A 24,470-nucleotide genomic window follows, 5' to 3' on the forward strand; every position below is an offset into this window, starting at 1 on the left:
GTTCTTCCTCATGTTCAGATGGAATCTCCTCTCTTGCAGTTTGAAGCCATTGTTCCGCGTCCTAGTCTCCAGGGAAGCAGAAAACAAGCTTGCTCCCTCCTCCCTGTGGCTTCCTCTCACATATTTATACATGGCTATCATATCCCCTCTCAGCCTTCTCTTCTTCAGGCTAAACATGCCCAGCTCCTTAAGCTGCTCCTCATAGGGCTTGTTCTCCAGACCTTTTATCATTTTAGTCACTCTCCTCTGGACACATTCCAGCTTGTCAATATCTCTCTTGAATTGTGGTGCCCAGAACTGGACACAATATTCCAGATGTGGTCTAACCAAAACAGAATAGAGGGGTAGCATGACTTCCCTAGATCTAGACACTATGCTCCTATTGATGCAGGCCAAAATCCCATTGGCTTTTTTTGCCGCCACATCACATTGTTGGCTCATGTTTAACTTGTTGTCCACGAGGACTCCAAGATCTTTTTCACACGTACTGCTCTCGAGCCAGGCTCGCACACTGTAAGGGCATTACGTGGTTGACTGTCATAAGAATGTCAAGCAACCAACAAGAATATGGAAGTATATGAAAAAGTAACATTAGTTGAACACTCTCCAATTAAAAGGAATGGGAGAAGGGAATATGTCTTGGGGGGTGGGGGGGGGGGCTGCATACAAATTATGAGAAAGGGCTACAACTGCCATTCTGTGGTGATCACTGGGGTCCTCACTTGAACCCTTATTGTCTTCAGCTATTCTTGTTTTGCTTTTTTTGTTGTGTCAGGAGTGACTTGAGAAACTGCAAGTCACTTCTGGTGTGAGAGAATTGGCCATCTGCAAGGACGTTGCCCAGGGGACGCCCGGATGATTTTGATGTTTTTATCATCCTTGTGGGAAGCTTCTCACATGTCCCCGCATGAGGAGCTGGAGCTGATAGAGGGAGCTCATCCGCCTCTACCCGGATTCAAACCTGCGACCTGTTGGTCTTCAGTCCTGCCGGCACAGGGGTTTAACCCACTGCGCCACCGGGGGCTCCTAGCTATTATTGTTGATTGACCACAAGCAATTTCTGACTTATGGAGACCCTAAAGCAGGGATTTATGGAGACCCTGTTTGCTTGGCAAGGTTTGCTCAGAGCAAGTTTATCTTTACCTTGCTCTGAAACTGAGATACTGTGTCTTGCCCAAGTTTATCCAGTGGGTTTCCATGGCTGTAGTAAATTTGAGTCAGTGCTCAAATTTACTACATCATAGTGGCTCCCCATTAAGTGCCAACACATTTCAAGACTTCTAGCCAATTAACTAGAAGCTTAAAATAAACAGCGTAAAATCAGTTGTCAAATGTATCATGCCAGATGCAATTATATAATGATGGGCCAGAGTTCTGCTAGAACTGAGCTTTCAGCTTTAATGGTTCAGAATGAACCCTAAAAACTACACCCATGCTGTTTCCTGCTGTTTTAAGACCTTCTGAGGAATTTCTTGGCAATGCTCTCATTTCTTGGCAGTGCTTCCCTGTCCTTCCCTGACATCAGCAGAGCTATGAGTAGGGACAATAAAGGGAAGGACAGAGAGAAAGAACCCGGAGGCTGTTTCTCGGCCAGTACCCCATGTGCCAAATGAGGTGACAACTGTATGCTTTGAAGTTACGCAGAGGTTTCTGCCAGCAGCAAGGAAGAATGTTATAGCCACAGAAACAGAGATATGGGGGAGAAAAGCAGAAATGCAAGTGGGAAAGTAGAATGATTTCAGAACAAATTAATTGTTCACCATCCATTCATGATCCACACTTTGTATACTGTATTGGTTATATCTCTACATTAAACCAAGACTGGCATGGGAAATTGAGAACAGGCCTTCTCAATTTTCCATTCCACTCTTTGTCTGTCACTAAAATCTTAAATAATAACAACCTCATTTCCAATATTAATTTTCTAGATATATAAAGCTACAGCTAGAGTGATGGTAGAAGAAGACTTGGGACATATGGCTTAGCTTCAGACTTTTGGAAACACGATGATCTTATAGACCCATATATGAGGCTGCTTGGGATCTAACACATTCACGGGAGGCATTTCTCTCAGTCACAATACTTTTCTTGATTTGGTTAGTAGAGACTGGTGAGGAGGGTCTCACAGTGGCTGCTCCTAGGCTTTAGAACTCCCTTCCTTGTTGCCATTTTGTTGGCCAGGGCAAACTTTTCTGTTCCAAAAGATTTTCTAGAGTCGACTGAAAGGATGTTTATGGTGTACTGTTTGTGACATGTTCTGCTGATTTTATCTTCCGTCTTCTAACAAACCTGTTTTAAGGGGATTTAACTCTAGGTATTGTTTAACTGCATTTTAAAATTGGCTTTTATATGGTTTTGCTTATTTTATTTATTTATTTATTTATTATTTATTTAGAAGTTTTCTATACTGGCCTTCTCACCTCAGCGAGGGACTCAGGTCGGTTTACAGCATATATGAAAGTACAATAATATATAAGTACAACAAAGTGCGACATCATTACATATTAAAATAGTACAATAAAGTACAATAAAAACATCACAATTACCTAAGCCAAGTCATCAATCCAGTCATAGTCATAGTCATAATCATAGTCGCAGTTCATCATCCTCCTTCCTTGTGGAAGAAGGTTATAGATTCAGTCCTCGAATGCCACATTCCAGAGCCAGGTCTTTAGTAGTTTCCTGAACGTCAGGAGGGAGGGAGCAGATCTAATCTCTAGTGGGAGGGAGTTCCAAAGCCGGGAAGCCACCACTGAGAAGGCCCAGTCCCTCATCCCCACCAACCGTGATTGCGAGGGTGGTGGGACCGAGAGCAGCCCCCCCCCCCCCCCCGGAAGATCTTAATAGCCTTGATGGTTCCTGAGGTTCCAGGCTCAGCAATGAGTCCAGGATCACTACCAAGCTGCGAGTGGTTTTATTAACTTTTGTAAACCACCTTGCATCCCTATAATAAGTGAAAGGAAATTATAGGATATAAATGAATCATTACTCCTCCTCCTCCTCCTCCATCATCATCATCTCTCCAAAGTTTGCAGATTCACCATAATATTTTGAGAATGAATCCTAGGAATTCATTATATAGCCATGCAAAATGTCAATAGTTCAAATAGACATACAAAATGTCAATAGTCAATAAGGAATAATGATTAAGTGGAAGGAAATCGCTTGAAAACTGAATGAAATGAATTGAAGAAATTGGGTCAGAAATAGAAGACAGATCACGGGATGGGGAAGAGATCTTAGTGTTTGGATAGATCAGTGGTTCTTAACCTGGGGTCCCCAGATTTTTTGCCTTCAAAGGAGCCCCCGGTGGCGCAGTGGATTAAACCCCTGTGCCGGCAGGACTGAAGACCGACAGGTCACAGGTTCGAATCCAGGGAGAGGCGGATGAGCTCCCTCTATCAGCTCCAGCTCCTCATGCGGGGACATGGGAGAAGCATCCCACAAGGATGATAAAACATCAAATCATCCAGGAGTCCCCTGGGCAACATCCTTGCAGACGGCCAATTCTCTCACACCAGAAGTGACTTGCAGTTTCTCAGGTCGCTCCTGATACAGAAAAAAAAAAACTACCAGAAATTCTCACAGCTAACAAACTGGCTGAGATTTCTGTGAGTTGTAGGCCAAAATATCTAAGGACCCCAGGTTGAGAACCACTGGGCTAGATCTTCTCCTGGTTCACACTGATGAATTATTTTTAAAAATCATCAGAAACAGAAATACCCCATATATTCAGGTATAAGTCTAGAATTTTTGGCAAAAAAAAACTCCAAAATCTGGACTAATTTATCAACATGAGTCTGTGTGTGTGTGTGTGTGTATATATATATATATATATGTGTGTGTGTGTGTGTGTGTGTGTGTGTGTGTATATATATACACACATATGTGTATATATATGTGTGTATGTGTGTGTATGGAACCATCCATATAGTAATAGAAGAGAAAAGCTAAAGTCCTTCCCAGCAAAATCTGAAAGAAGCTACTTTCTCCTTGCTTCACATATTTTTGAACATCTGATTGAAGAAATTATGGCAGCAGCAGGGAAGCATCGGTACTTTCCTCTCCATGGAATGACCCTCTGCTTATCTATGGGTCATATCAAAATCCATAATTTTGGCCAGAAAACCTGCCCTCAGCATTGGGTCAACTTATAGATATGGTAAGCATTGTAAAAAGACATAAATTGACAAATGCATGATTCTGATACAACTGGAATTGGTAGCACACACCCACACTGGACTCACCTGGAAAATATCAAGAGAGAAAAACAAGCAAACAAATTAAAGAAAGCAGCATGTTCAGAACTGTGTTGGTGGACAGGGAATAAAATGGAGGAAGAAGAAAAATAGAACAGAGTAAGTGGCACCTTAAATAGAAGGACTTCGCAACGTATTTTTTTAAATGCGTAGGCCCATTTGTATAGCACAATCTTTGTTCTTTACACATGCTGATCACAATGTCAGCACTTCATGAAATACTCATTCCTCTGCCAAAGGGTCTGTTTATTTCTGGTTTGAATGGATGTGTAGGAAAAGGATTGTGTGCTTTGAAAAGACAGACAAGATTCAAATCCCAGAGGGGCAGTAAACATCCTAGAGCACATGATGTGTGTGTGTGTGTGCATTCGTTCAAAGACTTGAGGGACAAAGCAGCAAAGGCATGTAGGGACTTCTAATTTTAGAGCTCGCCTGGGAAAAAATGTTTCTTTTACCACCAGTATTTCAGTATTTACTACCCTCAATTCTTCTTCTCTAAATATGAAAGCAATGCAGCTTTGTAACTATACATATTTTGCCTATTTTCACAGAGAATGATCAAAGAATGTTAATTTCTCCTTGATATGCAATTTCATTCCCTTCTATTCCAGAGAGACAAAATGCAATTACATGCAGTCCCTAGGTTACAAACATCTGACTTACAAATGACTCATAGTTAAGAACAGGGGTGAGACAACAAGAAGTGAGAGAAATCTACCCCTAGGATGGAAAATTCACTCCTGAAAGAGTTATAATGGGGAAAAGGTGTCTCCACTAAACTTTCTCACCAATCCTTGTTTCCACAAGCCAAATGTTTCAAAATTAAATTATTACAGGGACAGTAAGTGAGGGGAAATCTTCTGAACAATACAAAGACATGATACCACAGGAGTATTAACCCTTTCTTATGCTATCCAAAGCAAAAACAAACAAAAAAAATAGATATGTTTTTGGCTGGAGTAATACTTTGGTTGGAGTTACACTTACATGTTCAAACGTACATACAAATTCAAACCTACAGAACTTGCTCATAACTTGTTCATAACTTGGAGACTAATAGTACATTGATACATTATAGTATTCAAGACTTGATGATCTGTAAGTTTAAAATGCATAGTTCAAAAAATGGAGAAACATATTCACTTATTCCATAGGGATTTAGGCTAGGAGAGAAAGTATTATATGGAAGGAGAGTATGAATATTTCAGAATTATAAAAGCAATCCTTTAGTAGAAATGTTGATTTTCTAATAAATGACCTGCAAAGCATGTGCATTCCTAACCCTGCAAGGATTAGCACTATAAGGGATTACTTCTGTTGGGTGGGAACTTGTCAGTTCTTCTGAGCAAAAAGAAGCAAACATCCAAACAATTAGAATTGTTACTTTCCGTATAGTGTTATAGTCAGATCAATGCATAAGATATGGTTTTGTATCTTCCATTCTAAATACAGTAAGATTAGAAGTGGGTCTCAGCCTACATGGTCTTCCTACTTCACTCATCACTATCTTTAGAAGAATAAGTGAACTGCAGATAATCCAACCTTATTGATTATCTTGAAGGAATAGGTATGCCCAAATGTAACTCTTGGTCTTATCATGAGTGCAAAATAGATGTCTGAACATACTTAAATTACAACAGTTTCCAAAATACTACAGAAAGGGACTGGTTAAAGCAGCTGGATAACATGGATGGTAGATTCAGACTGGAAATCAGGTGGTTTCTATTGGAAGAAAAATCTATGCATCCTTTAAATGTGATCATAGTTAGGGTTCACAGAGCACTATATTCTATTTAATAGGGGCAAATGTGCATGGGAGTGGATGGTGTGAGAAGCATAGGCAGATCTCTCACCAATGCAGACGACACCAAATTGGGAGGGATAGCCAATACTCCAGAGGACAGGAGCATAATTCAAAACAATCTAGATAGATTAGAGAGATGGGCCAAAACTAACAAAATGAAGTTCAACAGTGACAAATGCAAGATACTCCACTTTGGCAGAAAAAACGAAATGCAAAGATACAGAATGGGGGACAATGCCTGGCTCGATAGCAGTACGTGTGAAAAAGATCTTGGAGTCCTCGTGGACAACAAGTTAAACAAGAGCCAACAATGTGATGTGGCAGCAAAAAAAGCCAATGGGATTTTGGCCTGCATCAATAGGAGCATAGTGTCTAGATCTAGGGAAGTAATGCTACCCCTCTATTCTGCTTTGGTTAGACCACACCTGGAATATTGTGTCCAATTCTGGGCACTACAATTCAAGACAGGTATTGACAAGCTGGAATGTGTCCAGAGGAGGGTGACTAAAATGATCAAGGGTCTGGAGAACAAGCCCTATGAGGAGCAGCTTAAGGAGCTGGGCATGTTTAGCCTGAAGAAGAGAAGGCTGAGAGGAGATATGATAGCCATGTATAAATATGTGAGAGGAAGCCACAGGGAGGAGGGAGCAAGCTTGTTTTCTGCTTCCCTGGAGACTAGGACGTGGAACAATGGCTTCAAACTACAAGAGAGGAGATTCCATCTGAACATGAGGAAGAACTTCCTGACTGTGAGAGCCGTTCAGCAGTGGAACTCTCTGCCCCGGAGTGTGGTGGAGGCTCCTCCTTAGGAAGCTTTTCAACAGAGGCTGGATGGCCATCTGTCAGGGGTGATTTGAATGCAATATTCCTGCTTCTTGGCAGGGGGTTGGACTGGATGGCCCATGAGGTCTCTTCCAACTCTTTGATTCTATGATTCTATGATTCAATGGTTTCAAAAGATTATGAAATATTTCAGCTGCACTGGATCTTGAAGGGATTCCAGAGAAGCATGATATCTATCATTTCGGGATTCAGGAACAGATTTTTTGCCTTACTGCTGTGGTATTACAGAGTCTCTAAACTTGGCTGGATACGGCACTTTGCAATGCATGAGGAATCAACTGCAAGAATAAAGGCTGGCCACATCCTGATAAACAAAAGAATCAATTCATTCACTGGCTGTTCTAAAGTGTGTGCTGAAGGCTTGAAGAAAAGAGTAAAAATTCATTCAACCACAATATAACTGCCTCTTTTCACAATGGACAGTGTTCAAGAAAACTACAACTTGAATGCCATTCCTTTTGTCAGATAAATTTGGAATGGGGGCTGGAAACAGTTTGGTGGGAAGGACAGAAAGAAAAAAAAGGTATGCAAATGGTACATCTCATTCAAAACAAAATGCAAAGCGGAGGGAAGAAAAATTACAAGAAATCATAATGACCATGAAAGGCAGTACAATCTATACAAGGGGAATACTGTACTGCTCCCAGAAGTGTTTACACAGTACAGCACATACAATGCTGTCACTATAATTAATAACTTCACTGATCAAAGACCCCTTTGAAGTTTCTGGTCAGTAGTCCATTAAAATCTCTCTATCCTCTTATATTATTAAGCAATGCATGCAAGTATGACATATCAACCACTACATTGCTGAATAAGAGTTTAATTTTCTCTCACTTTGAAATGTTCAGTGCTGCTGCAGGTTAGTCTTCTCTCCCCTGCTGTGCTGAATCAAAGCTTCATAAAGTCACAGTTCCTTTTCGAATGTGAGAGAAGCATTCGTGACAGGCATGTAAGACTACTTCCGTAGTATGTGTGGTAGGAAGAAATGTGGAAACTATAGTGCTGCAAAATGTCAAGACAACCATCCCTACCATTCCATACTGTGATATTTAAATGGGATGATCCTGAGTAAAGAGGTTGGTGGGCCTAAATACCCTAAAAGCACCAGATCTTGACTAATTTGTTATATATATATATATATATATATATATATATATATATATATGTTATATATATATATATATATAGAGAGAGAGAGAGAGAGAGAGAGAGAGAATCAGGTTGCTTACTTGTAACCACATTTCTTCGAGTGGTACTCCATGAATTCATGCATATGGAGTGCCTGCATAGGCTCCAACAGAAAACTTCTTTAGTTCAAACTTTTACATTTTGGTTCTTGTGGGTTTTTTCGGGCTATAGGGCATTGGGACAAACATTCCAACAGACCTCACTACCTCTGAGGATGCTTGCCATAGATGCAGGCGAAACGTCAGGAGAAATGCCTCTAGAACATGGCCCTATAGCCCGAAAAAACCCACAAGAACTAGTGATTCCAGCCATGAAAGCCTTCGACAATACATTTTTACATTTTGGTGGTAACCCTGCCTACTCCTCCCAGGGCATAAAAGGGAGCCCTAGCTGCATGCTCCCCAGTTCCTACGCCACAAATGCAATGAGAAAGGGGAAGGTTTGCAAGAGGGAAGGAAAGGCGTGTTTGTGTGGATTCACAGAGTGCCACTGAAGTGACCGTATGGGTTGAATGAGTCGGTGAGTCCTGGATCTTGCCCTCCAATAAGTGATGTATCAGAGACCTGTGACAGCTGTAGTGGGGATGAGCACCTTGGTGAGGTAGCCGAGGAAGATAGGTGGCCCCTTCTCAAAGAGGCCGAGGAAGAGGATTGTTGAGGAGCCCTCTTATTGGCTGAGGGTTGTTTGTCTCAAGGAGGTGCAAGAGACTTTCCTGGAGTCGGCGGGACTGGAAGAGGGACAGCAGAGTCAGACTGAGCTTGGTGAAACTTTTCATGGGCCAGTTTAAAAGCAATCCGCATTGACAAAGTGGAAGGCGGAGTTGCTATGTTGGACCGGTTTGACCTCACTAAGGTGAGGGAGCTCGAGTTTAAGGAAGAACGGGCCGTGCGGATTTGGGTTGGGACTATTACCATAGTCACGGTGCAAGGCAGCTTAGACGAACAGGATGTTTCTGAGCCCTTCGAGGCAGCCGAGGTGGTAGATTTTGCCTTCAGAGGTGGCTGAGAAGACACCGGGGTTGTAGGCTCCAAGTATTGCTGACAGTGCAGGCTTTACGGCATGCTGCCCAGTTCTTGTGAGCTTGCACCATGAAGGCAAGGCAATGGCGGCAAGTCCCAACAACGTGGCCTTCTCAGAGGCAGAGAAGGCACTTCGCGCGGCCGTCGGAGTCTGGGATTTTTGTGGCATACTGAATGTACTGCTTGAAGCAAGTCGTGGACATCGTAGCAAAGTTTCCAATGCAAGCTTTGTGGCGGAAAAAGGGAACTGGGGAGAGTGCAGCCTGGGTTCGCTTTTATGCCCTGGGAGGAGTCTGCACAGACTGGAGTCTGCACAGACGCAGATACTCCATATGTGTGCATTCACAGAGTCAATGAAAAACATACACGCATGCATGCATGCATGCACAAGCACACACACGCATGTGGTAAAGCTAAAGGTTTCCCCTTGAAATTAAATCTAGTTGTGTCTGACTCTGGGGGTTGGTGCTCATCTCCATTTTTAAGCCGAAGAGCCAGCATTGACCGTAGATGCCTCCAACGTCATGTGGCCGGCATTATTGCATAAAGCGCCATTACCTTCCCGCAGGAGTGGTACCTATTGATCTACTTACATTTGAATGTTTTAGAACTGCTAGGTTGGTAGACACTACGGCTAACAACAGGAGCTCACCATGCTCCCTGGATTGGTCAACAAAGTCAGCAGCTCAGCGGTTTAACCTTAGCAATATGTCCCCAAACGCACTTTAATATTGATTTAGGATTGTCTGCGCACCCTCATCTTTCTCTGAAAACTCTATTTTAATTTGTCTTACCTTGTTCATGCCCAACACTCTTTGATTTTCAATTTGAATTATTACATTTGGCCCGGCCATAGGTTTTTAAATGCTGTATGTTGCGATATGTTATTGTTATTGCTTATTGTGTATTTTCTGTTTTGAGTTTATTTTAACTGTTTTGTATTGATTATTGTTATTGCTTTTGTTTATTTATGTGCTGTGGGCTTGGCCTCATGTAAGCCGCAACGAGTCCCTCGGGGAGATGGTAGAGGGGTACAAATAAAGATTATTATTATTATTATTTATTTATTATTATTATTATTATCCCGCTGCGCCACTGGGGGCTACATATATATATATATATATATATATATATACACACACACACACACACACACATATATAACCATTAGAAACACACAAAAAAAATAGAAAACACCAATTGTATACATAACATACCAGTATAATATTATATTATATTATAAGTTTGTATGAAAATGTGACTATTTCCTGTGCTGGTCAATGACTGAAATAAATGATTTAGAACCCAAACCAGTACATGCATCTGTATAGTATCTACTACTAATAATACTTTACAATATTCTTCAGACCTTCAAATATTACTTCCCCAATAAAATGTAATTTTGTAACACCTTCCAATAATAATAAATTATATATTCTATTTTGGAGACAACTCCTTGACCCTACGTCAGGATAGTATGATACAACATGTTATATTATCAATGCTCTTTACCAACGGTCTATCATAAGAAAGCAGAACAAAAAAATTCTTACAGTAAACAAATCATGTCTGTTTACTCTCTGCCTAAGAAAACCCTATGAAATTCTTAAGTCAAAAGGCACATACACAAAAAGGTAACAACAGAGGAATAATGCAAAACACATTTTCTACTACTGTAGTTGTAGAATCCCTAATATGCATCTGGATGTAGAAAAACCAGCGTTAATAACCAATGAAGTCAGTATATTATTTTTATGAGTATGTCATCAAAATATGGTGCAGAAAAAGAGTGGTGAGAACAAAAACATAGCCGAATTGTGGCACATTATTGCAGTAAAAACGCATGCAGCACAATGTGGTGAGAGTTCAGGAGGAAAAAATTATTCTGATTTTTTAAAAATATAAATGCACCTCCATAGGTTTTTGTGATCTAAGTCTGTAAAGACAGCAGGAAAACTTAACAAAACACGAATGTATTGATAATAGTAAACTCACATCCATTGCAATTAGAACTTCTATTTGTGGCTTTGACTATGGAGGGAGGAGAGAACCATTTTCATGGAAATGATTCCCAGCTGCCAGAGCCACTATTTACAAGCCTGCTGTGATGGGAAAGAAAGAGGTTACATCTCCTGCTTAGCATAACAAATCAACATCACTTAATGATTTTGAAAAGTCAAAATGGTTCAGTGCTAAGTTAACCTTGTAAAGTGCACACACAAACACAGAATCACAGATGCACACCCAATCCCAGGAATAGATCAGCTATAATCTGCGACTCAGAAAGGCAAGGTGATTTCTTTCCTCTTCTTCAATACATAAACTAGCTTTGTTTTATTTCTATCCACAATTTTTTGGTGTCACTAGAGAATCTGAAAACAAAGAACTCTAGATCTTTAACCCCTTGTTGCTCAAAACCACAACATTAATCCTCATAGGAAAAAATTGCTATATTTGTCATTTTTGCTGATTCTTAACAAATTCGAGTTTAACAACACATTAAGGCGATTCATTTTACTAGGAAGACAATTAAAGGAAGGCAACAGCGACACTTGTGGCTATCTTGAAACTGTCATTGTGTGTAGAAGTGTTTTTCATCTTCTGTTTTACATTCAGTCTTTACAAACCTTTAGATTTTTTAAAAATGCAGCTCCTACAATGATTAAACAGGGCTGGAATAGGATACACCTCCACAAGTCTAGCAGAGTGACCAAAATAAAGATAGGCAATGCAGCGATTTTGAATGTTGAGCAGAAGCATTTTATTCTTAAACTTTCACTCAAAATGTAATGAAAGCTAAATGCTACACAGTCGGCACCACTGTTTGTGAATGGCTGTGTTTCACTGATGTAAACACACAGGCAAGGAGCACATTCTCTCCCAATTGTTGATTTAACGTCAGTGTAGATCAGAGGTCCACAAACTTTTTAAACAGAGGGCCAGGTCGCAGTCCCTCAAACTGTTGGAGGGCCGGATTATAATTTGAAAAAACAAAACAAAAAACAAACAAACATGAATTGCTATGCACACTGGACATATCTTATTTGTAGTGCAAAAACCACGTAAAAACAATACAATAATTAAAATGAAGAACAATTTTAACAAATATAAGCTTATTAGTATTTCAATGGGAAGTGTAGGCCTGCTTTTGGCTGATGAGATAGGATTGTTGTTGTTGTTGTTGTTGAGTGCTTGCAAGTCATTTCAGACTTAGGTTGACCCTGAGCGAGGACCGGGTAAATGTCCTTGGAGGGCCGCATCCGGCCCCCGGGCCTTAGTTTGAGGACCCCTGGTGTAGATCAATGTTTCTCAACTTTCCTAATGCCATGACCCCTTAATAATGTTTCTTATGTTGTGGTGACCCCCCCTCCCCAAATCATTTTGTTGCTACTTCCTAATTGTAATTTTGCTACTGTTATCAATTGTAATTTAAATACCTGGTGTATTTTCACTGACCGGACCAAATTTGACACAAATACCTGATACACCTGAGTCTGAATACTAGTGGGGTTGGGGGGGATTGATTTTGTCATTTGGGAGTTGTAGTTGCTGGGATTTATAGTTCAACTACAATTAAAGAGCATTTTGAACTCCACCAACAATGGAATTGAACCAAATTTGACACACAGAATTCCCATCACCAATAGAAAATACTGGAAGGGTTTGGTGGGTATTGACCTTGAGTTTTGGAGTTGTAGTTCACCTACATCCAGAGAGCACTGTGGACTCAAACAATGATGGATCGGGACCTATTTATTTATTTACTTACAGTATTTATCTACCGCCTTTCTCACCCCTGGGGGGACTCAAAGCATGCCAAACTTTGCACAAATACTCAATATGCCCAAATGTGAACACTGGCAGAGTTTGGGGAAAATAAACCTTGACATTTGGGAGTTGTAGTTGCTGGGATGTATAGTTCACCTACAATCAAAGGGCATTCTGAACTCCACCAATGATGGAACTGAACCAAACATGGCACACAGGACTTCCAAGACCATCAGAAAACGGTAGAAGGGTTTGGTGGGCATTGACCTTGAGTTTGGGAGTTGTAGTTCACCTACATCCAGAGAGCACTTTGGACTCACCTACAATCAAAGAGCATTCTGAACCCCACCAACGATAGAATTGGGCCAAACTTCCCATACAGAAACCTCACGGCCAACAGAAAATATGGTGTTTTCTGATGGTCTCTGGCGACCCCTCTGACACCCCCTTGCAACCCCTCCAGAGGTCCCGACCCCCAGGTTGAGAAACACTGGTGTAGATGAACTGGCTGCTTAACTGTGTGCATGTACACTCTGCAATCCTCAGTCACGGTCCTATAATTTGCAACTTAAATGCAGTTGTAGTGTGTTTCACCTAAAACAAATGTGAATCCACTATAGAGAGGGAATGATCTGCTGGTTTACAAAATTTTACTGAAGGACAATGTTAGACTATGAATTATAAATCAGAAACTCTTGTGTCTGGATGTTATCATTTTGCTTATTTAGCATGTGGTCATATTTGTGTGTAATAGTAAGCAAAAATTGCGGGGAACACAGGCGCTTCACTTTTGCTTGCTGCTGAACAACTTCTGCAAGCAAAATTTGCTGAAGGAACCAGAAACTACCCAGGCAGACAGAAAGAAGAACTGCAACTAAAAGAGGTTTTCTGATACCCAACAATCCAGGAATTAGACACAAACTACAGACCCTGTTTCAGATTCTATCTCCAAACCAGATATCCTATTTAGATGTAACACCAAACTTTTGCTTCTTGGTTAGCTACTCTTCACTTAATAACAGAAGATGGTAGAACAGAAGCTCTCCAAAGCGCTAGGTGCTCTTACTGCCTATTACAGGGAAAACCAGCTGATCCTCAATCTATCTAAAACACAGATATGTGCCTTTCACCTTAAGAACTGACAAGCATCCTGAGCTCTGAGGATTACCTGGGAAGGAATCCCACTGGAGCATTGCAGCACACCCAAATACCTGGGAGTCACTCTGGACCGTGCTCTTACCTACAAGAAGCACTGCCTGAACATCAAGCAAAAAGTGGGAGCTAGAAACAATATCATACGAAAGCTGACTGGCATAACCTGGGGATCACAACCAGACACAGTGAAGACATCTGCCCTTGCGTTATGCTACTCTGCTGCTGAGTATGCATACCCAGTGTGGAACACATCTCACCACGCTAAAACAGTGGATGTGGCTCTTAAGGAGACATGCCGCATTATCACAGGGTGTCTGCGCCCTACACCACTGGAGAAATTACACTGCTTAGCCGGTATTGCACCACCTGACATCCGCCGGGAAGTAGCAGCCAATAGTGAAAGAACCAAGGCAGAGACATCTCCAGCTCATCCCCTGTTTGGGTATCAGTCAGCACGTCAACGACTTAAATCAAGAAATAGTTTTCTTAGATCTACAGAGACACTCGCTAGAACACCTCAGCAAGCAAGAGTCCAAAAGTGGCAGGCTCAAACCCAGCACCTCAATCCGTGGGTGATACCAGATGAGATACTCCCCCCTGGGCACACAGAAGACTGGGCGACTTGGAATGCGCTAAACAGACTGCACCCTGGCACCACGAGATGCAGAGCCAATCTTAAGAAATGGGGCTACAAAGCTGAATTCACGACATGCGAGTGCGGAGAAGAGCAAACCACTGACCACCTGCTGCAATGCAACCTGAGCCCTGCTATATGCACAATGGAGGACCTTCTTGCGGCAACACCAGAGGCACTCCAAGTGGCCAGCTACTGGTCAAAGGACATTAAATCAACTACCAAGTTTGCAAAACCTGTGTTTTTTTATCTGTTTGTTTGTTTTGTTCTGTTAGAAATATAATACAATAGTATGGTTGCTGATGACACAATAAATAAATAAACTATAAGAGTTAATGCACCAAACTTAAAATGCCCCATGGATAAGTCGAGATAGGATTTTGATATTAACGTTTTGACTAACATTTCTAGATTTAAACATGAGTACATCCAGTAAGTGATGCACACCCACACAAGGATGCCATCCATCCATCTTGTCCTTGGTCAGCCCCTCTTCCTTTTACCTTCTACTTTCCCCAGCATAATTGTCTTCTCTAGGCTTTGCTGTCTCCTCATGATGTGGCCAAAGTACTTCAACTTTGTCTCTAGTATCCTTCCTTCCAGTGAGCAGTCGGGCTTTATTTCCTGGAGGATGGACTGGTTGGATCTTCTCGCAGTCCAAGGCACTCTCAGAACTTTCCTCCAATACCACAGCTCAAAAGCATCGATCTTCCTTCGCTCAGCCTTCCCTAGGGTCCAGCTCTCACATCCGTAGGTTACTACAGGGAATACCATGGCTCTGACTATGCGGATCTTTGTTGCCAGTGTGATGTCTCTACTCTTTACTATTTTATCGAGATTGGACATTGCTCTCCTCCCAAGAAGTGTCTTCTGATTTCGTGGCCACAGTCTGCCAAGGATAACTTGTAGTAAGTTTGACTTAGAGCAGGCCTGAGGTCCTCCAGCTGTTTTAGCCTCCAACTCCCAAAATTCCTGGCTATTGGACAATTAGTTACCATAATTCAGAAATGACTTGAAGGGACACAATAACTACATTATCATTGACTACTACTAGTCCAAACACTACAAAAGTATGTTATATACCAAAGCAAATCATTCTGTACAGACATTACAGTGGAACCTTGACTTAAGAGTGTATCAACTTAATAGCTTTTCAGTTAAGAGTTGTCACTCAGCCCAGGTTTCACTTTGACAAAAGAGCAGCATTTTGAGTTAAGAACTAGAGGGAGCCCCAGTGGGAGCACGAGAGGCAATGCTAGCATAAGATTACAGGGCTTTAGAGCTTCAAGGGAACAGCCTCCATGCCTTGTGCTCTTATCTGCTTTGGGAGATTGTTGTCTGCTTTGCTCTTGTCCACTTTGGGAGATTGCTGTCCACTTTACTCCTTTTCACTTCAAGGAACTTTGGGTTAGTTGATTTTGTGTGATTTTTAATGCTGTTACATTTGGCTTCATGTAGAAAGAGAGGGAGAGGGAGCAAGAGAGGGAAGGAGGCTGGAATGAGTACATTATGAAGAAAATGGTGCTTCTTCCTCTTCACTATGTGCTTCTTTGCCACAACTTTTTAAAGTTGACCTTTCTTTGTTTATTATTCCGTGTGAAACAGGAGGTTTTGCCTTGCTGTTACATGGGCCAACACACATTTTGTTGCCTCAAATGTGCTTCCTCGTCACAACTTTGTGCTTCTACCATTTAAAAGTTGAATTTTTAAATAAAATTGTTCAATGTGAATGTGCATTTATACATTATTTTTTTATTTATAAAGTAAATTTTCTTATTTAAAAACACTTCACAAAAAATGGAGGAAGGGGGGGGTTCCTGGGAGTGGAGGTGTGAATGCAGAATGGATAAATAGCATTTTAGTGAGAATTTTGCTTTGAGATAAGAGTGTTTGAGTTAAGAACTCAGTCACTGTGCAAATTAAACTCTTAAGTCAAGGTATAACTGTACTTCAAAAATTCTCAGAGCCACTGTAAGATGTGAACTAGAAAATATTTTGACTACAACTAAATGTGAACTAGAAAATATTTTGACTACAACAGGAGCCCCCAGTGGTGCAGTGGGTTAAACCCCTGTGCCGGCAGGACTGAAGACCGGCAGGTCGCAGGTTCGAATCCGGGGAGAGGCAGATGAGCTCCCTCTACCAGTTCCAGCTCCTCATGCGGGGACATGAGAGAAGCCTCCCACAAGGATGATAGAAAACAACAAAAAATCATCCGGGCATCCCCTGGGCAACGTCCTTGCAGATGCCCAATTCTCTCACACCAGAAGTTCCTTGCAGATTCTCAAGTCTCTCCTGACACAACAACAACAAAAAAAAAACCTGCCTGTAAACCGCCTTGAGTCGCCTGTGGGCTGAGAAAGGTGGTATACAAATACAGTAAATGAATAAATAAATAATAAAGGCATCTAAACACCACTAAAACAGAATAATCACATTCTGAAAGGATCTACGGGAGATTATTTCTAAAAGCAGCACACTTATAATGGCTCCATTTTGTTTGGCTTTGAATTAACAGAAATCATTATTTAAAATCCAGAAAACTGTAATTTGACTAGATTGATGTAAGCTAAAGAAAGGAATACTACCAACTGGAAATTTCAAAAAGGACAGCAATCTACTCTATCCATCTGTCACGATTTTCACATTCTCTACTGGTAAACTTGGAAAGAGGAGAGTTATGTGTTTCTCAGTATAGCAATACCAGTAGATCATAATCAAAGTATTCCACTTCTTTAAATGCTGATTTTTATTTAGATCTCACTTGGAGGTTAAACTGCTGTTCTGCTACCAAGACTCACCTCCATGAGCTCAATTATTTTAGGACAAAGAATGTTCAATTCTTAAACCATGGATATTTTGATGCAAACTATGTCAGATAACTTGCACTCGTTCTTTTAAAAAGCAGCTCCCTTCAAAAGAGCAAGTGTATTGCAATACTGAATCATATCTGCATTTGGGATCATAACTAGCCTCAAAAATGATTTTAAAAACATGAATACCTTTATCAAGCTGGCATTCTTAAAGTGTATTGGAGTCTTGCTATTATCCAACTATACTTTATGTTGGAGAGATAAATCCAGTATGAAGACTTCCAATAAACATCACTTCTTTGTGATGTGGACCAGATAAGAGAGTGTTGACCCATTCAGTAGCTATTTATTCCTGCCCTCTGAGAGTTTTGTATAGATTCTGTGAAAAACTAAGGAATTAGCAATGATGGTCATTCCATCACTAGATATTTGTAAATAATTATTCTTATGTTTTTACATTAAATTGGATCACTGCCAAAAATAAATAATTTTAACTGCAATTTCAATGGAGTGCAATATCAGATCAGTACAGCGAAGAATATTAAATATTGTCCAACTACACTGAAGCTTTATGTCCAGAAAACATGTCTTCCTAGGATGCTGCCTATAAACTGTAAACAGCATTAGTCAGGAATAGATTGCATTTAAATTTCTTTAGATGTGATATGCAGAAAGACTAATCTAATTTAGAAATGATACTGGAAATAATATGGAAGTTATATGAAAAGCATTTATGAATATTATGGTAAGAACATATTGCCTTTAGCTCAAAGGCAATATGTTTAAAATTAAATAAACAGTGTTTTTTTTACAAAGGAAGTAGGGACCAACAAGAGAGACGAGCAAACTGGCTAAATTCATGTCCCTTCATTTCCTATGCGCTCCCTAATATGGTAACTGAAAGTAGAGAGCTCACAGCCCAAATTAATCCCAGTCAACAACATGTTATTGTGAATTTATATGTTAGCTAAATTAGAAACGCAAGACTTGTGTTGAGCAAGTACCAGCACCCGGGACTGATGTCAGAGATCATTTTGATAATATTCTGGCTAATGGAAGAGACAAACACAATATGGGAGAAAGGGGGAAGGAAGGTAACATGTGAGGAGGGAAGGGGGAGTACTGGGAGAGAGGAAGAATTGAAATTGTTCTTTCTCTATCAACTTGCTGGACTGGGGACTTTTTTCAGAGAGGACTCACAGGCCCCCTCCCTTGCAGCAAGTCTGGGATAAGCTTTCATCTTAATGCATATCTTGAAATTTGCTCCCTACTCTCCTGCTCACTACTTCACTTTGCAAATGGCAATCCATGTGTATCTACCACAGAACTATAAAAGAGTCTAGTGTTCATGCTCATTGTTCATTAATTTATATGAAGAAAATGACAAGCAATATAGGTGGAGTTGTTTATCATCTTAAGCTCCATGCCATGAACATTTCAGATTCATTTGAATAAATTGCAAGCAATTCTTTGGTACAAGAGTGAACCAATTTAAATAGCAACAAATGGAAATTATGATCTATGTTTGCCATTTACAAGAATGGAAGTAATTTTGAAACACACAAAATTTTTCAAGTAGTCTTCATTACCTGAAAACCAGGTATCTCAGTAAACTAGGGCAGGGTGAGTATCCCTTATTCAGAACTCCAAAATCCAAAACTGGCCACATGGGTGGCTGAGATACTGACATCTTTTCTTTCTGATGGTTCAATATAAACAAATCTTGTTTCATGCACAAAATTAGTAAAAAATATTGTGTATAAAATTACCTTTAGGCTAGTTGTATATTAAACAAATTAATGTTGTGTTCTGACTTCATAATCATCTCTCAGGATATCTTGTTTTGAATATGTAAATAATCCAGAATGTGAACAAAGCAAAATCCAAAACACTTCCGTTATCAACTATTTGGGATAAAGCCTCTATTCATTATCAGTTGTAACACCAGGTTCTTGTGGGTTTTTTCGGGCTATAGAGCCATGTTCTAGAGGTATTTCTCCTGACGTTTCGCCTGCATCTATGGCAAGCATCCTCTGAGGATGCTTGCCATAGATGCAGGCGAAACGTCAGGAGAAATGCCTCTAGAACATGGCTCTATAGCCCGAAAAAAACCACAAGAACCTAGTGATTCCAGCCATGAAAGCCTTCGACAATACAGTTGTAACACCGATATATCTTATAAATTAAAGGGCAGTCACATTTGATACTTCAGTTCTTTTAAAATATGAAAAATTTCAAAAAATAGAATGTTCTCAAATAATTGGAAAGACTGACTTGTTTCTCCTGCACACTGAGTAGAAATTCTTCATTCTTTTCCTATAACGCTGTCTCTTACCAATACTCTGTATATAATTATAATATTTGCACTATTATGCCCATGATTAGCAACTTCTATCACAACGACTAACTTATTTAAAAACTCGGATAAATGAAAACGTGCCAGCATTTATTATAAATTACATATTAAGCACCATTTGAAGTATATATTAATCAAATAGTATATTATACTTTACATTATATATTTTCAAATTGGGCTTTATATAAGCTCTGATAGAAAAGGAATCATTTACTGAGTAGAGACCAGGGTTAACATGAACTGCATGAATAATATAGAAATGGCTTTTTTTTTCCATTGAGAGAAAGACAATGAAATTCAGATAGTTCTCCAAGTCCAGTTTGCAGTGTTATGATATTTCTGCATGGAAAAAAACAAAAACAAATGTGATACCATATCAAACTGTCAGAAGCCATCTAAATTCATCTTAGTGCATCACAAAGTTCCACATCAAGAATGAAGAGTGGTGAGAAAGCACAGGAAGATAGCGGTTTCATTTTGAGAGGCAAAAATAACACTCAGTAAAAACAAAACAAAAAAACCAGAACAAGAACACACACAAATGAATAGATTCTGGGAAATCGCATGAGCCAGTATATTAAAATAGCTTGTAGTACTCATTCAATGCAGAGATGTGCTTGAATTCAGATAAAGAAATATCTAACGTTTAAAAAATGCCTGTGGAGGAATAAGATGCAGGATTAAGAGATAGAAGAAGATAACTGATTAAAAAAGCACTCATCAATTTGATCCTCCTCATCATAAGCACCCTCTCCATCTATTGCTGCACTGGCCCTGAGTCTATATCCTCTACCGAACAGAATCAAAAGCACTAAGCTCTCCGGCTGCCTTTGGATTTAGCCCAAATGAATGCAAACCATCACGTGGGACCCAGCCAAGCAATGACGTGAAATTCTGCTCTGTCAGAAGACAGCATCTGTCAAAGTCCACATTTAAACTGCCGCTTGCCTGTGCAGCAGCTGAGGAACTATGGATTGGATTTTGCAGAACAAAACCCCCAGCTAAATCCCCCCCCCTTCCACCTTCAAGTCATCCCTTTTGGTTACTGCCTAGCAACAATGAAGGGAGAAGGGTAAATCCCATTATCAAATGCAAGCAAACGGCTCCGGATTCTAGCTCTTGCTGTTTTGCCTGGCATCGCCGCTAGAAATATGGATCCTGAAGAGAGAACACAGCACTGCATTGTCCAACAAGGGAAACACCGACTGTAAAAGCTTCAATGCTTCCATTGTCAGCAGCAGACAACGCTGGTCAGAATGGAAGCAATCAGCACTTCTTCCTTCTCTTGAAAGATGACCAGAGGAAAAGCAAGGCGAGCATGCTGGTGAGCACGGGAGGTAACGGAGCAGGAAACATACAGATGGATGCACTGGATACCTTGAAAAGCAGTCACAGGCAGCCGGCTGCTGTGGGAGGAGATATGTGTATGGCTGATAGCATCTTTTTGGCTTCAAGGATGGCGTGCCAAAACTGTTTGCAGTGAGCATATTCCTCTCACCACAAATGGCCTGACCAAGGAAGGTATGTCAAATCATTGCATGATATTCCATTAAACTGCATGTTCTGATAGAAACATACCGAGTGCTATCTCTCTCCCTTTCCTTTCCCCCTCCCTCCCAAACCCTGAGCTTCCCATCAATGGTGAAGGGGAATAAAAATATAGGAAACATTCAAGGGGATGACACTGCCTTTACAATTCTCTGTTTATAAATCTGTTCCATGTTTCCAAATGGCAAGGCTTGGAGGCATTGGGAAAGGAGGATGTCGGATTAATAAAGAGTGTGGCTATGGTTATGAGAAATTTGATTTGATTTAAAAAATACTCTGTTAATCAAAGTAGGTCAGATGTAATCCTTAGCTACTGTAATTCTTAAATACTAACAACGCAGCTATGATGCGAGAAGCACTGGGAACCAGCAATAGAGATGAGGCAGTCCTGCTGCAAATTCCATACCACCCTCAGCCCTTTTAGTATTTTCTGTATTTCCTTCATTCCCAAAGTGACATCTAATTAATATTATCAGCGACTCCTGGCTTCACACACATACGCACACACACCCCTTCAAAAGAGCTTCAATAGAGTGATTTGAGTCCTAAACACCAACATCACAATCATCCAGATCCTATAAGTAATGCCAATAATCACTAGGATCTCAGAAAGAAAGCTGTTTTCTTCAAGATCAAGTATCTGTCACATTACCCCAAGTTGTACCTAGCATGTGATGTTCTGGTCATTTCACCACTAAAAAAAAAACCTACCATGGCTGAACTGTCATCATTTCCAGGCATTTAAGCTTGGTGGCTCTATACAGAATGCCTACCAATGAAGACCTGATACGAAATCCAGCTTACTTATCTGCAGTAAAAATTTAAGACCTGAATCTATAGCAGTTTAATAGTCCTTTAGTGCCAGAGTGCTTCTCTTTAAAAAACCAACCCTACAAACAATACTAAATCATTAAAGAGTGTTGAACATAAATGTGTTTTCTTTGCCCAAGGCAAAACTAACAGGCAATAAAACTACTATAAATGCAAAGAAAGCTTGATTCAAAAAAACAAAGCACTTTGAAAAGGAAAGACACAACCAGAGGAGAATTTTAGCTACTGAAAACCAAGAATGCAAATACACCTAGGAAAAACATGTGTTGTTCATTTAATCTATTTTTTTGTTAAGATTTTAAGTGACTGACATAAACACTTCTTTCATTTCCTGTAAATCATTAGATAGATAGTGTCAGGACTGACATAAGGCCCTGCATCATTCACAGTTATTTTCCCTTGTTCTTTTCAATGCATTAGATCTCAATCTTTTCTTCTTTTTTCTGGTTCTCAAGGAAGAAAATCAAATGTGCACAAACAGCATAGATGCCAATACTAAGACTAATGGTAGTCAACTCTGAGCATGACAAATGGGAACTCAAGGTGTGAAATAGGAGAAATGTGTATTTCTTAACACAGGCCAGGGTCTAAAAATGCCTGTTATAGGGCACAAACAGAATGTAAGAAGGGGTTTGATCAGTTTCATCCCATGGAACTGCTTTGCAGTGGCTTTAAGGGGAAACCACATCCTAGAAAAGGTAAAGTATCATCATCATCATCATCATCATCATCATCATCTAATAACTTATTAATCGCCCTCCATCCGAGAATGCTCTAGGCGATTTACAGCTAAATTATAGAAGATAAAATACATAAAATACATAAAAAAGATAAAATACATGGGATATCAAGGACAGTCTCAGCTATGATAATTCTGTATTGTGCTAATAAACCAACTAGAAGTTGAAATTTTATGCATCAACTTACTTGCCTTAGTGTAACAATAGCTCAATGGTACTCAATGGTGAGTACATCTAGGATGAAAAACTAAACTCCACTCAGAAAATATAAAGTATTGATGTAACACCAAGCTATTAAAATATTTAAATTATAGTACCTTCTTTTTACTGTCAGCAGCAAAGTTATGCTAATGGTATTTCATACAATATGAGTTTTTAATACACGGTATCAAAATAGGTTCAACGTTAAGCCAAATCTAATAGGGTGACAAGATCAAGACATTGATGACTGTCAAAAACAAAATATTAACTTTTCCTGTACAATCCTAAACATACTGAAAATAACATGTCATTTTTTTCCAGGCAGCACAACCATTTATAAATATATAGCAGCTTTATCAAATAGAATCTGCAGTGTGGAAACAATGCACTGATATTAGTTCCACACTTTAGAGGTTAAAACAACTATCTTCAACAGACCACATATTTCACATGTCCTTTAGCTCCATCCAGTTGTGCTATTAAAAACTGAGCCTAACGTGGGTAGCCACATGGAATTAACAAGGACCTGTGCAAAATAAATCCATTTGCCTTCATTAACAGGGATTTTAAATAAAAGAAAATAGTATTTACTTGACTGTTACTCAAAATATTAGACTTAGGCCCAATTATATACAATTTAATCAATCAATCAATTCACCACTAGAAAGAAAAAGTGTTCCAATATTGCTTTATCGAAGCCTTTCATGCATTTTAAAGATATGTTTGTACTTTATTAGATTAGGTAGCCCTGTTCTGAGATTAATTCATAGCTTATTTTTGCTTCCATTGATAACATCACTGACGACTCAAATACATAGCTCGGAAACTATGTACAGATATACATACTGCATACTACAAGTCAGAACTGACTCCTCAGTTGCTCCTCCTAGTGGTAGATATGAGATGAATCACAGCTTTTGTTTCAAATAACCCAAGACTTCCATCAAGATATTCAGTTATTTGCAATGAGTTTTAGCCCATTTACAAACCACTTGACATTTGAAAGATCTTAATTTGCCTCTGTACTTATTTAGAAATCTGTTAATTTTAATCCAGATATATTGGTCAGGTTTCACTCGATGTGACTGAATTTAATGTTCATTTCTGAGCCAGAACCCCTCTTTCTGATTTAATATTTCTTCTTTTCAGTGCCAGTTTTTAAAGGTGATAGATATATACAAAAGATGCCCCAACTTATGCAACACATCACTGTTTCTTTAAATAATCCAAATACTGTCTTAGAGAGATAGCAAAAGACATCAAATAAATTATAGATTTCCTTTTTTAAAAAAAAATAGATCTCTCTCA

General features: G+C 39.8%; 2 protein-coding genes across 3 annotated transcripts in view; one reads left to right on the forward strand and one right to left on the reverse strand.

Annotated features, from left to right (window-relative positions):
- CDC73 (cell division cycle 73) overlaps positions 1–24,470 on the reverse strand; it is a 164,717-nt gene that overhangs the window by 43,940 nt on the left and 96,307 nt on the right. The window lies entirely within an intron of this gene.
- Positions 1–24,470, forward strand: part of B3GALT2 (beta-1,3-galactosyltransferase 2) — a 54,672-nt gene that overhangs the window by 27,095 nt on the left and 3,107 nt on the right. Inside the window, exon 1 of one of the 2 annotated variants that reach the window (XM_060774538.2) lies at positions 20,644–21,363. The exons of the other annotated variant lie outside the window; for it this stretch is intronic. The gene's annotated coding sequence lies outside the window, so the exon portion shown is untranslated. Of the gene's footprint in view, positions 1–20,643; positions 21,364–24,470 lie in introns of those variants that run through there. 2 annotated transcript variants of the gene reach the window in all.

This window comes from Anolis sagrei, chromosome 4 (genome assembly GCF_037176765.1).
Source record: "Anolis sagrei isolate rAnoSag1 chromosome 4, rAnoSag1.mat, whole genome shotgun sequence".
Classification (NCBI taxonomy): Eukaryota; Metazoa; Chordata; class Lepidosauria; order Squamata; family Dactyloidae; genus Anolis; species Anolis sagrei.